The sequence below is a fragment of the Salvelinus alpinus genome, chromosome 1 (assembly GCF_045679555.1).
Source record: "Salvelinus alpinus chromosome 1, SLU_Salpinus.1, whole genome shotgun sequence".
NCBI classification, from domain to species: domain Eukaryota; kingdom Metazoa; phylum Chordata; class Actinopteri; order Salmoniformes; family Salmonidae; genus Salvelinus; species Salvelinus alpinus.
In genome coordinates, this window is record NC_092086.1 from 51,857,190 (window position 1) to 51,869,026 (window position 11,837).

Genomic DNA, 11,837 nt, shown 5'->3' on the forward strand with positions numbered 1-11,837 from the left:
TTATGATTCAACGTATATTCTTTCAGTTCGCCAATCAATTGAGTTATGCTAGAATTTGCTATTTTTCTGTCTTGGGAAAAAAAAATGGCTATTAGCACAAGGGCTAGGCCTATTGTGTTCATTTAACGTTTAAGAACATTTGAGTCAGCCTATGTTTTTCAAGTCTAATTTATTAAAGTGATGATGGATCAACCAGCCATGTCACCACCCAAGAATATGAAAATTAAATAAACGTTCGTGCATGTTGAGCAACCCCATGATGGTGTGTATTGATGATGTCATGTTTCTTACATATTGCAGTGTCGTTAACATTCGGTTTGTCATATTGGACCAGAGAACGAACCACTATGCCATTTGAAGCTGTCCTGTGCGTTTCATTATGACTTATGACTTATTCATTGTTGAGACCTAAATAAACCAACCACCCCTGTAGAGATCGGTGAGAGTCGATGCCAATCCTTCTCCCTTGACTGAAACTGGAGTTTGTTAATTTAACGACGTTTGGCAAAGGCCCTTGCCCTCTTTGTCAAGCCCGAAGCAGATGTTGTCTGTGTACAGTACAAGAGGGACCTACACTTTTCTCTACCTTCTTGCCCTTTGTGCTGTTGTCTGTGCCCAATAATGTTTGCACCATGTTTTGCGCTGCTACCATGTTGTGTTGCTACCATGCTGTATTGTCATGTGTTGCTGCCTTGCTATGATGTTGTCTTTAGGTCTCTCTTTAATGTAGTGTTGTGTTGTCTCTCTTGTCGTGATGTGTGTTTTGTCCTATATTTATATATATTTTTCATTTTAATCCCAGCCCCCGTCCCCGCAGGAGGCATTTTGCCTTTTGGTAGGCCGTAATTGGAAATAAGAATTTGTTCTTAACTGACTTGCCTAGTTTAATAAAGGTTAAAAAAATAATAATATAGGCTTCGGTGGTTCCGTTTGTCTGCCACTGTGTCATCTGTTGTTTTTATTTATTTATTTTTGCTTCATCTCTGACGGGTCGTTTTAGCGTATGTGTCATCAAGAGTTGATATGTCAACCCAATTTCACTGTTACTAATGAAGGTGCTGCTCATAGGGACAAACATTTTAATTCATTCACATTTTTAGGCCTGAAGTTAGATGCACTATAATGACCTGCTTACATTACTCAGTTTGTACTACTTTTTTTTCTTTTTCTTTAAAAATAAATAATAATTGAACGTCACACTGTATTCCTCCTGCAAGGGTCGTGCGTATTTATTCAGTTATGAAAAACAATTTAAACATATAGATAAGGTAGCCTATACTGCAATTCTCAATTTGTACATTTTTCAGTCAATGACAGACATTGCGCTTTGCTTCCAAGTGGACGTACATATTTTATCGACGTTAATGCATTTGCGCAAAGGTGTATTTCCCTCTGCCTTATGTAATATTGTGAACTTGAAATGAATGTGGAAAAATCAATTAATGAGTGTGTACTTGTCAAAATATTCAATAACAGGTGTGCCCCCCCCCCCCCCCCCCAAATGGGTTTGACGCTTACCTACAGTGCAGATGAGGTGCGGATAGGCTAGTGGTGAAAAAAATGCGTGGTGCACACATCATAAGGAGTGCACGCGCACAGCCTCTATTAACACGATCATGTGTGCAGGTTATTACAATACATGCCTAATGATAGTCATTTCAATATTCATTAGTAAGCTTAGGCCTATAATTTGACCCAAACATTTGTTTCTTGTGAGGGGACAAAAGAACCGTGCGTGTTGCCTATGAGGTTTCTTATGGATAGTGTACTTGTCATCTTAAACGTTCACCTCGTTTTTAATTTATCGAATACATTGTTCCCGAAATGTTTCCTGTTATATATACTGTACATTAACCTACAGTGTGACAACCGCTTCGGATTTGAATGTTTGCTTATTTTTGTTTTTGCCTACCACCATATCATTGTCAAACCAACCCAGCGCAATCAAAGAATATAGCCCCACTGCTGTTAGACAAAGCAGAAGCATAATATTGTATTATTAAAAGTAGAGTATACATAATTCTTATTAAAACAGGGCGACTGGAACATTGATGGACATTGATGGAATTGATGGACATTGTTGGAGTTCACACAACTATTAAAAGTAGGCCTTCTTGGAAATGCATTCTCTTCATTAATAGGAAAAACTATTGCTTTTCCCTCTCCAAGATGTTGCGTCAGAACACCATTATTATATTAACCCAAAACGTATTTTCTGTGTCATGACCATGGATATTTGGTTATAGTACAGTTTTGTTTTAGGCACTTTTCGTAACACATTGTCAAGATGTCCTAGCAAGTGAATTTGAGTCATACGACTGATAACGAGAACATGTAGGCTACGTCTACGATAAATGTCTTGAGCTCAGAGTCGACAGAATGGCCGGTGCATAAACTGTGCGTAATGGCTCTCATGTAGGCCTATGCCGTTTTCAGGTAAGGCTCTTGTTACTTGCCTTGGCTCTCGTCTCCGCATCCATTAACTCAGGTTGGTTGAACGACTGCACAGACTGCCATTATAAAACGAAGATGAAAGTGTGTAATGATTCGAGCCCGGGTATTTACTGTGCTCAAGCTGAAACAGAACGCAAGGCACTGCCTGGAACTGTGTGGGAATTCTCCGCCATAAACGCTTTTATTCCTCTAAGTTTATTATCTGGACTGAAATCTAAACGCCAGTCATAATTATATGACATGGCCGCTGGTGTCTCTTGCAGCTCGGTCGCAATGGTAGTGGTCATTATACAGATATATTTCTGTCCGTTACTCAAAACAAAATTGAGTTGATTATTCTGAACTTTTACAGTACAAGCTTAACCTTGGGTTGTGTCGATGGTGAATCTATTAGACATGGGAAACTGAATCATTGAAACGTGCATCTCAGTCATGATTGATTTCCTAAATAACAACTTATCCAGCCTATCCTAATTTAAAACAGCCACCCAAGTTTTAGTTAATGTTAAGAGAAATTAGCTCTGTAGAGTCCTTAGAGTCCTGGAATATAACGGCACAGGGAGAAGTATTCATTGTTTTAATTTATTTGGCCGTTATGTTATAGATGACAAGTTATAACATTCCATGGGCCGCTATTCGTTTTTGTGTCCGTTTCCATCATCGTCCTTGAGAATGTACATGTGTAGGCCTATATGTAGGTCTACAAAAGGCAGGTCAGGTGCATGGAGGCCTATTATATATAACTTCGATAGATTGCAGAATACTAGTAGGTTTATTGTTGAGAATGTGTACTGTTCGACTTTCAGTTCAGATGGTTTCTTTTTACATTTTCCTCCTCTCAAAATAAAAAAACTATAAATGATTTAAATAGGCTAAAGTGATAGTCTACATGCGATTGTGTCTTATTTAGCAAATGTTTTTGTGGGGGGATTTATTCTCTAATACTCTAGACCGGCTCAACTCTACTTTTCTGTATGCAATATCGATTTCTTTTTTAACGATTTACTCGATGAAGTAATATTTTCAGTCTCACTTGATCTGCTTTATGATATTCACTATCTAATTAGGTAGGTTTCTATCTGTAATGGTCCATATTTGGCAAACATTTTAGATAAAGATCTTTCAAATGAGGGATATGCATGATACAGAATTGTTTTTATTGCTTTTTGTATTTTTCTGAGGAGGTAGCCTAAGTTGCCTTCTGTCTTAAATGATTTACTTAAATATGTTTTATTTCAGTCATGGCTCAACTTGCCTGCCTAGTTACTAGTTGCCATGATGGTGTCTCATAATTTGGGATTGTATTATGTTAGATCAATAGTTGACAGTATATGTGGGCTAACAGTAATTCCATCAACTTTGTCAATAACTACAGAAGCAGATGGTAATTTTGACCGCATACATATCCTGTTGGCATGTTTTCATCCTACCACTATGACCAATTTGATGAGACATCATCACAATAGGTACATTTTTGCCACTTAAAAGGATCAAACAGCTTTTTCACTGTGGTACTACCCTAAAAAGGCAAATGTGTACCTTTTGGCTCTTTTAAAGTACAAACTGCAAGGGTACAATTATGTACCTATAACTAATGATACAAAGGACGTACCTTACAGGGTACCACATTTGTACCCCTTTAAGTACAATTCGTTACTTTTTTTTCTGACAGTGTAGGGCTCTAATAAATCTGACCCAAATCAGTGAACCCCACTGCCAGCCTCTGATGGAGTACCTATTGTATTTGCCTATAGAGGTACAGTAACTGTTCCTATAAGTACTCTAACCAGTCTGATGCTATGCCCTTCGCTTAGGTGCTAAGTCCTTTGCAAAATCTGCATGTTGGTGACAAGACAACTAAGGGGCTAATGGACGGATCACTATGCTTGTGAACCATGTCTTATATCCTCAACATAGTTTATTAGGTGCACCGCCCCATTCAAAAACATTGTTCCCTCCTACAGACAGTGAGTCACGTGGCTGTGGCTTACTATATAAAGCAGGCAAACAGTCATCGAGGCATTCAGTTACTGTTCGATTGAACGTTAGAATGGGCAACATGAGTGACCTAAGTGACTTTGAGCGTGGTATGATTGACAGTGCCAGGCGCGCCAGTTCCAGGTTCTCAGAAACAGCCGGCCTCCTGGGCTTTTCATGCACAACGGTGTCTAAGGATTACCGAGAATGGTGCGACAAGCAAAAAACATCCAGTCAGTGGAAGTCCTGTGGGTGAAAACAGCTCGTTGATGAGAGAGGTTGAAGGAGAATGGCAAGAACCGTGCGAGCTAACAGGTGGACCCCAAACGGACAAATTTCGGTTGCTGTTGCGTCATGCTGATGGCAGAGTCAGGATTTGGCGTAAGCAGTATGAGTCCATGGTTCCATCCTGCCTGGTATCAACGGTACAGGATGGTGTTGGTGGTGTAAGGATGTGGGCAATATTTTCCCGACACAACGTTAGGTCCTTTGATACCAACTGAGCAATGTCTTAACGCCACACCTTGTAGAGTCCACTCCACAAAGAATTCAGGATGTTCTGGATCCAAAGGGGGGTCCGACCTGGTACTAGATGGGTGTACCTAATAACCTGGCCACTGAGTGTATATATGTCATTAAGTCCCTAAACCCCTCCAACTCGACTCTGGACCTTGAAGCCAGTTCCACTGCATTTTTTCCATTGTTCCGCTCTAATCAGGGATTGATTTAGACCTGGGACACCAGGTGTGTGCAATTACTTTTCAGGTATAGCAGAAAACCTGCAGGCTCCGGACCTCGTAGGGTCAGAGTTGAGTACCCCTGCCCTAAACCATGGCAAGGAAGGTGCCCAACAAGGCCAATATGCAGGCATCCCGGAAAAAACAGTGAATGGTGTACAGTAGAGTAGTGTAGGGTATATTCAGTGTAGGGTATATTAAGAGAACAAACCGTGTCAACATTATGGCACGTCTCCATAACAGTCTGTGGGACCCAAGTTATGAATCAAATGGCAGCCTGGTTTTGTGGTGAAGAGAATTGACTTTTGTAATTATTCAACTATTGAATGAAATGTTGTGCTGAGAACTAAAGTCTCGGGTGTAACTTAGCCAGATAATACTGTACAGTACATTGTTGAAATGAACCCCAGCCTCCTGAAAGTCGCCAGATTGCCAGGTATGTGTTTTGTGGGTTGTGCTTCATGGGCCCACATGGTTTTAGATAATGCCACACACACACACACACACACACACACACACACACACACACACACACACACACACACACACACACACACACACACACACACACACACACACACACACACACTATCTAAAGTCTGAGTCCTAACTTTAGATGTGTAACTAAAATTTCCTCCCAACTCTCCCGCAGACATCACTGCTAGTTACACATGCATGTTTGTTGGGTTAGGATTCCCTGACAGAGTAAAGGACATCCACTCATAATGAGGGGTCTATGCCTTATCTTAATTCTAAACATGTGCTTTTAGTGTAGTGTCCTGTTCTACGCAGTTATGCTCCTTCCTGTACGATCAAAGCTTTTCTGAAAGAAGTCATACTGTGTATTGTCTTGTAGGACAATTATTCCAGTTAGTAGGACAATTATTCCAGTTAGAATGAGTCAATCTTCTTTAGTGGACAGTTTTTCATCTGCTAGTTTGTTCTTACAGAATGCCATTCAAATTACACACTTACTACCGTACATCTTATGTTACCAGTCATATGTCAACTATATCCACTTGTTATAACAGTTCCATTATAAATAGCAAAGAAGGACTTAAATTGGTATTCAACAATACCCATGTTGATGTGAACTGGTTGAAATGAAATGAACTGACACCACACTGCAATAACACGCCACAGAACAGTGACAACTGGACATTGAAATGATCTCTATTGTGGCTTTATGATAGTCAGAGTTATAGGGTTGGTGCTAACGATCCGTTATGATTCCCTTCGAAGGAGCATGGTCATTTTCATAACATCTTTATGTGAATACAATGACAGGCTGCCTGTGTGTGATGCGTCACACTACCCTCGTCGTTTTCATCATTGTTGAGTATGTATCTGAGACAGGGAACATCATTTGGAATATATTTGAAAGTTCTTCAAATAGTTCCAAATGGTAAAACAATTTGTTAAGGAATCTGAAGATTCTTCCCGACTTTGTATCTAGGCTAAAGCTCAAGAAAGCATGCACTCGTTTACCATTATTCCAACCATTTAATGGCGGTGCATTTGGAAGCAGTTAGAGACATTTATATAACCACATAATAGCCTCTCTATCTTACTAAAGTATTGTAACACCCAACACTCTTTTCTTTGGTGCTGGCGGACATAAAGGACATTTGGAATAAATAGCCATCAGGCTACTTCAATATCGTATATTTCACAACTTGATTTCATTTTAAATACTGCCACTGTTTACTCACCCAGTTTAACAAGCTCCGTAACAGTAATTAAGTCGTTTAGATTTTTGTATTTTGTGTTACCATTGTGGCTATAATGATTAGGATGATGGTGATTTGTTGTTGTTGAGGATGATTATGTAGGGATACTAGTTATAAAGGCCATTAGTAAGCAGCACCAATAAGCTTTTTACTTCAGTGCTGAAACATGGTTTCGTTTCCTCAAACTTTTCACACTATTTATTCTAGCTACACTTTGACTATAGGGGTGATGCTGGGGCTGCTGCTGCTGCTGATACTTGGTTGATACCTTTGGTGGTTTAATTAACAACCTCATCTAGCTACATTAATTACCACACTGCAGTTATAATATTGCATTATTCTGAGCCTGAAAAATAGCCTGACTTCATGTTCATTGAAATGACCTTGATCTGGTCTGTCAATTTGACCTTTTGACAACTGTTATATAGTAACCACATGCTGCTTAACATTCTGTCGGAAATTATAGCAAAATGGCTGAATGGTGTTGATTCTCATTAATAGCAAGCGTCAAATGTGATAGTAGTTTCGATAGAGCAGTGAAATGAATTATGCTGCAGATCAAATAGGATTAAACATGCTTTTTTTCCCTTGCGTAAAACTCTAGATTAGAATTTAAGCCTTAAGTATTGATGTTAATGGCTGTGAAGCGTGAAAATGGAAGTTACACGGCTGTAGCTCACGCTTTTTAGTACAAACAAATAAAAACATTTATTTTTTCACGCATGTCAGGCTGTCAAACCAGCTCTTTGAAAATGTCATTTAAAAGCTCAACCAAAATCTGCTTTAAAAAATATAGATTTTCGACTAATTTACTATACAGGAAAATGTATTTTTGCCTCCCTATTATACTCACTCCTCTATAATGGCGACTCAGCATGCAAGGTTCATATATGGACAATGTTTCATGGGCAGAAAAATGATCAAAATAATTAAACTATAGGCCAGTCTATAGAGCTATGTCGATGTTTTCTCAGTCGTCAATATCTTTTTATTTAGGGTTTCAACTGAATAGACAGGCTCTACCATACTTTAAAATGGTGCATAATATTATATGACGTTCAATTTAGGCAAACGTTTAATCTTCCGTGCGCGGTAGATCAGTATGGTGAAGATATATTTACACGGAAAATAGAAAATAACGTGAAAATGCCTAGTGTCCAACAACCTTAGGCTATTACAATACTGCAACCACGTCTGCTGTAAGTTAAAGCATGTTGCTTGCATTTGCATTTTTGCAAATATTCAGTTGACAAAATGTAGACCTAGAACAACTTTATAACAATGGAATAGGTTACTTTGATTAGTATGTATTGTGCTCCACGAATCCACGTTAGAAAACATAAATAGCCTACTATTAGGTAATTGAATGTATCCCGAAAGTCTCATTGAGGACTTAGACCTCATGGCGAAAGAGTGGCCCCTCTCATAAAACTGTTCAGACTCAGGCCTGCGGTAGTGACTTGAGGTGAAACGCCCAACCTGTCCTCTGCACCAAATGGTGGTTCTTTAGAGATTGCAAATACTGTAAAAGGCTGCTTTGACATCTGGTTCATATTTAAAGAAACTGTTACTATATGGAAAGTATTCGTCGATAATTCACCCAATGGTTCGTTGTTAGGGTCTTGTTTTCAGAATGTTGATGCCATATTTATGTCCATTGTTCACATAAATTAAATCAACATTTCGGGATCCAGCATTTCCATCAGGAAGAAAAGTTATAGCCTACATGTCTTCTTAATACAGAGGGTTGGACATATTTCAGAATCAAGCCAAATGGGGCAGGCGTAGAAACACACAAGGGGCTAAATGGGAGGCCATGGCAACACGCCATATCTGCCAAATGCTCAGGGGTGCAATGGGAAATGACATGACATTTGCAAAGGGTTAGTATGCTGAATAATTTGAATTATTTGTTGTTTTTAAACATTTGTAGCATAGCTAATCAGACAGTTCTTGGATGTAAATAATGAATTGCCATAACAAATAAATAGCACACAACCATATTGTGTTGGGCTGTTGGCTACTAGTTTCATCACACTTTTAAGACCTTATCATTCTCAAATATTGAATACAGAACTCTTAAATTGCAGAGAGCACTTAAATTCCAAGATATGGTTTTGGTAAAAAAAAATAAAAAAAATGTTACACATTTCAAAACGCACAGGGTTTTACCCTAATAGTTATTGGCATGTTTAGTATCTACATTTCGAATCCACACGCACAAGTCCGATTTTTTTGCCTATTCTACATGCACCTATTTTTGTGCAAAAAAATGTTGTTGAGGCCTATTCGTGTTTGGTGATGCATTATAATTACGCACGACACGTTCTCCTCAAAAGTGTTAGTAACTGCATGATATCATACTTATTCCACGATATAGCCTAATAGTCTAATTTATTATTTCCAAACTGTATAGCCTACTGTATTCGCAAGTAACTCATACCAAATAACGCTAGTTATTGTATAGATTTTGGGTTTGAATATGTTTTATGGACAAGTCGTTTGAAATTGAATATATTACCGTTTTCAAAGCATTGGTAGTACATTTTATTTACCCCCCTAGGAAATATTTAACCTGAGTTTATTTGCACGTGTACACCACTCTTTCTATTGTCTTCCCTCCGAGTCACTCCCCTTGTTAGTTGCACAATTACGCACAGTTAATATTACTTAGGTTACAAATCCGTTTTGAAACTTACCATTCCTTATTCCTGGATTTGGGTATAGGAAAATGCCTTTTATTTTCGTGGAGAGCGAGACAACCGTGAAATGCACCGAACCCTTTGTGAAGTCATTATGAGCCTCGACAACTGGGCAGGAAGTTTGACAATAAGGGTTATTAAGGCATTTCCTGCGTACAGTAGCTCTGTGCGCAAGTACAACATGTGCCATTAGGCGGAGGCTTTGCACCTCCAGGAGCCAAGGCGCGTGGCATCGACGCGGTACGCATGAGACATGACATAGCAGACAAACGCGCCAAATACAGCATAACATACTGCACTATTGCACAATTATTCAAGACTAATCTCAATATACGTTTGGAAACTGTAGATTGAATTCTTAATAAATGATTCTATAAATCATGTATTAATTGAGCGTATATAGGCTAGCCTAGTCACTTGCCCTGTGGTCTGTAGGACTATCTTTGATTGAAATGAAAGGAAGGTGCTGGTTACAAACGGTATATGGTATTTGTGTGCCTTGTGTGTTTGTGATGATGACACACAGACAGAGGCAGCCTTGAACTTGAGCATTTACTCAGGCAGGGGCGGGTCTGGTCTGGTCGGTGGCGGCCTAAACAGAGCCTTCAGGGAGGGCCAGACTCACTTTAAACTTGGCCTTGACCTTGAGGGCCTATTCTGATCCCTATGTAAAGACTACTGTCTGGGGGTTGTGTGCGCGCGCGCGTGTGTGTGTGGTGAGGGTTGGAAAGAGTGAGGGGATAATCTGGTAGAGGCTAAAGATGGAGAGCGAGTCTTTCTGCCTATCCCATTTAAACACAATGTACAAATCCTGACTAATGAGAAGAATCAGCCACTAGTTTAACCTATTTTTATTGCTTGAAACGTTTTCATTATAGTTATATTGTTTGAAACATTGTCCATATCGCTGGCCCTTTTGCGTCTCTCGCTGACGCAAATCAACCATAAGATGCATAATTGCGCCTTTGAGCTAAAATGTACATTTCGTTACCTGATAGCAATTCCAGAAGAAGATTGACATGTGTTTTCATAACACTAGATAACATCAAGCCTACCTTCAAAATAGCAGAGTCGGAGAGGTAAAGGATTTTTATTTGCAGCATATAGGCTACTTTTCAGATAAAACACAATTTTTACGCACATGAGTATTTGCCCACTCATTTTATTCAGTCAGTTAATTCTCATTTACAATGACGGCCAGTGAACATTATAGGGGCAGAACGATAGATTTTTACCTTGTCAGCTCGGGGATTCGAACCAGCAACCACTATGCTACCTGCCGCCCCAAATCCTATCTCGCTCAACACATTCGTGAACACGAGAGAGATTTGAAAAAGCTATACGAGAAACCTGTAACAATGTATTTATCAATTGTGTTTTTCATGTCGTCCTCTACAACTGTGATACTATGTGTATCATTTTACGTAGGGGCATAGCATACACAGATTTTCCGAACCAATACCCACTTCATGGCAGAATGAAAGCGGTTTGAGGTATAACATGTATTTATTTATATTGTACCTTTATTTAACTAGGCAAGTCAGTTAAGAACAAATTCTTATTTACAATGACGGCCTACCCCGGCCAAACCCTAATTGGGCACCGCCCAATTGGACTCCCAATCACGCCAGTTGTGATACATTCTGGAATCGAACCAGGGTCTGTATTGACGTCTCTAGCACTGAGATGCAGAGCCTTAGAGCGCTGCGCCACTCCGAAGCGCCAACATACTTTAGACACGTTTAGCTATATCTGGAATAATGGCAATAGGCCTATTTGAGCATTTGAGCATAAAATACTAAAATTCATAACTACAGTCATAACCACAGAAATAATGATTACACAAAGAATATTACTCTGAAGTGCCTCAAAACCCCACTAAATCTATTTGAACTTCACCCGTATTTTAGAAATCTTAAGACCTCCAATCCCGTTAATAAATTATATTTACGATTCCTTCAGTAATATGTTTTTAGCCATGAACATTGAGCATTATATTCTAAAAGCTCACATAATTTACTATTAAACGTCCAAAGCAGTTAATTTATAAATCCCCCCCCAAAAATGTGCCAGGTATGCAATCTCATGTTATGCTTAAAGAATACTTTTATGACAACGATAAACTGTCTTCATGCATTTGGCAAGGACGATTATACGTCTTTAAATATGTCCATAACCAATGGGAAATTTTCAGCATTTTACATGATCTAATTAAAGCCGAACCAAAAAGGCAAACA